The sequence below is a fragment of the Crocodylus porosus genome, unplaced genomic scaffold (assembly GCF_001723895.1).
Source record: "Crocodylus porosus isolate Cpor-Errol unplaced genomic scaffold, CroPor_comp1, whole genome shotgun sequence".
NCBI lineage: Eukaryota > Metazoa > Chordata > Crocodylia > Crocodylidae > Crocodylus > Crocodylus porosus.
Window position 1 is genome coordinate 37,221,983 of NW_017728951.1, and position 3,640 is coordinate 37,225,622.

Genomic DNA, 3,640 nt, shown 5'->3' on the forward strand with positions numbered 1-3,640 from the left:
TATATTGCTCCTTGGTGGCACATAAGCTGCTAACCAGCTTCCCTGTCTCTGATCCTCCTCGCCTTCCGAGCTCGGTGAGCAGCAGACTGAATCCACTTTCCCTGGGGCCTCTGGGCGGATTCAATGTGCTTGTGTTATTTCTTCCTCCCAGCTGGCGCTCCGAGCAGGGGACATGCCTCACTGGCTGAGAGAAAAGTCATTCTAATTTCCCCTCAGCCTACTTCAATTCCTGGGACGCTGGACAGATTTTCTCTTCTCTCTCTCCCAGCAGGAACCAGAGATGACACAGACCTGATCAGTCGGTCTTCTCGTTCTGGCAGCCCATTGCAGTCTACCAGACTGCCCCTGTTCACGGAGAGTTCCCTTTCAACACTCCCCTCTGGGCCCAGTCGCCCCCACGCACACTGTCCTTTGACCTCAGTGGTACACCCCACATGGCCACCAGTCACCACTGTTTTCCCCTGAGCAAGCTCAGGAGGGTCTCACCGACCTTCCCAACATGGACGCATTTAGAAAAAGTCCCTTCTACAGTACAAGGTGGGTTACAAGACGATTAACCCCTCTGAGTCTTTTGGAAACGTTCAGAAGACTGAAAGCTCATTGAGCGCCATTCCATGGTCTGCAGGAAGGAATGAGATTTGACCCTGCTGTTTTCCAGGGCATGAAGGGCAAAGGCTTTTGCTGTGCTATACCACTCTCCCTTCTGTACTCCTGCCTGACAGAGTAGGATCACATGGTTATTTCTGGTTGTATTACAGCCAAAAAGGCAGGAGACAGAGTTTCCAGGAGCTTAGGTTGGAGACATGGGCACTGGAAGGACATGAAGAGTGTGTCTATGGTGCCTCTGTGGCAAGCTACCAAGATATACAACTGCAACGTGGAAACTGAGAGGCTCTGAGCACATGCTTAGAGCTGCACTCAAGCAGCTGGGATGCCTAATACCTGGGGTTTAGTGCAGAATAGGAGCAAGTGGGCAGGGTGTGCTGCTCAGCAGATCTCCTGGCCCCGTAGAGGCAGTATAGACATTTTCAGATCCCTTAATGCTGTAGGAGAGCAAGGCACTAAGGCTTGCCCAGGCCTATTCAGGAGATAATAAAGCCATTATGACTGCTGATTGTACAGAATGAGAACCACTCAGAGATCCCTAGTAGTCTTAAACAAGTGCTGCTCTGCCAGCTATGCCTCAGCCCCTCCGGTTCATGCAGGAAAGCGCTCAATCACATCTCTCAATCCCACTGCCAGCAGCAGCTGCAGACGAGAATGTAGAAGGTGGGGAACAGATACTGTCCTTCAGAGGTTTCCCCATACCCACTATTACTCCCAAGAAATGACAGGCAGATAGATGATCCCCATTTACCAAAGGGATATTCACCTGAATCTAAGGCAACATGTTTGGATAAACCTGTCACAAGGGCTGTAGGGCTGATACTGGTAAGTCAAAACAAGGACATTAGTAAAGAAGCAAATAGCCTTCTGATGGTAGGTTATGTCTGTCTTGCTGGTGGCTCCCCTTCCTAAACTCCGTCTGCACCAGGTTCCACTATCCAGCATTATCCCATTGCTAATACTTGTCATATCTCTAGTGCCTTTCTTGAAAGTCTCCAGTTCCTGAAGTTCTGGGATCAGGTGAGAAATTGCAGTTGTCATTTTAAAAAGGAAAAGACATGAAAATCAGCATTTTTAAAACCATTTTATAAATTGACACAAGGGCTGCTTGGTGTTGGCTGTACTGCTGCGTGTTAACCATGACCTGAACTGCCGGATAAAACTGACCAAAACCAAAAAAAAAAAAGAGAGAGCCATTCCTTTAGCAGTATTGTTTATACTGCTAGAGGAATGGCTCTTTAGAGCTTTATCTTATAACAGCATTATGACCCAATGTTTACTTACTCCAATAATTTATGGCAGAGATGTTTGTTGCTCGTATGAAAAAGCTTTGCATCATAGCTTGGGCAACTGATTTAAAATCTGCATTCACATGAAATGCTGAAACTGCAGCTGTGACTGGGTTTAGGAAGACAGTATGTGTGCGCCAGGAGTCAGGCCAAGAGTCTTGCAGTCAGGACATCTAGGATCTGTTCTCTGTTAATGTACCGGGCAGGTTCATTTTAAAAAATGACCCAAGTTTTTGCTGCCTTCATATATGGTTCCCTAACCAGAGAATCCCAGGTCAGAACATCGATCATTTAGAAATTCCCACTACTGAGTATTTTCTGAAAAAACAAGGCCATGGCCTCTCAGGCTGATGCAAACTCTGCGGCCTTTCGAAAATTTTGGCCCTACCCTATGCTTCAGTTTCTCCATTTCAACATAGAAAACTGCGAGATAGATCTTGTTACCAGTTGAGCTCCTCATGAAAGATAGTGAATTCACACAAAGTTTTATTTGAAGGCCTTATCAAGTTCTTAAAGACCCACAAGCAATAAAAACTACTGTCAGCAGTCATAGCATGGACAGAATTCTAGTCCATCACAACCTATTAATGTGTGCATATATGGTCTGAGCTGTGCTGTCATCTTAGTTCAACCCCCCCTCCCCATAGAAGAAACGTGCATTTAACAACACACCTTTAATTCTTGTTTGTGTTTGGGGGAATATCTCACTTGAGCACATCGCTTGTACTCAGTTTCACGTATACATTTTGCAGAAGTTTCGCTGACTTTCCAAACCTTAAAGCAACTCCAGATGTGAAACAAGTGGCCTGTCTGATGGTGTAGTGTGCAACCGATTTAGTGACTGCAGGTGCCCCTTATAAACAGCGTTGCCAAGTCTCGTGAGAAAAAAAATGTGGCACTGCCTTTAAAAATAGGCCCAAAGCAAGCCCAACCCATTCCAAAGAAAGGGGAGTAGGGGTGCTTATCAACCTATGACTCTCAAAAAATGAAAACGACTTTTAAAAAAAACAAGCCCAATTTTGCTTCTTACAAGAGAACTTGGCAACACTGCTTATAAATAACTTTAGCAGTCAGGATTAACAAACCCATGCATACATGAATATATCCGTTGTACTAATAATCACGCAGCACAATTGGATTGGATTGTGGCAGCATCCCAAATATTTCAAGGAAGTAGCAGAGGTCTTTAGGACTGCTGATAACAATGCACCAAACTTCATTTGAATGTGCATGTGGGATTTATTTTACATATTTATGAGATTTTGTCTTTGCCTCCAGCTTTCCTATTCCAATAAACCTGATCTGTGTGTAGGTAGTATGATGATAAAATTATTCTCAAAGAAAGCAATAGTAATAATAACAATAATTACAGCACAGACTTGGGAGTCTGAGTTTTGGCAGTACTTTCTCTGCTCAGAGCTTCAGTTGTGCCAATTCCTGTGCAGACAATGAGAGTATGTGGACCATTCTCCCATTCCATTAGCCCTTGTATGGAAGTAGAGCATGTTAAGAACTCTCTTGCCTTTGAGCCCCTTACCCATGCACTCAGACTTTAACAAGGGCACTGACAGAAGTGATATTTGTTGCACGATTGGCCCCTTGAAAGAGCTCTACAGCTGTGCCCTGACAGAAGTTCACAGCTGCAGAGTGTCCCAATGCACGACAAATTAACCCTCATTACATGAGGGTTCAGATGAAGGCACTCCAAAGCAGAGCACCTTCATTAATTTGACAGAAATTCAATC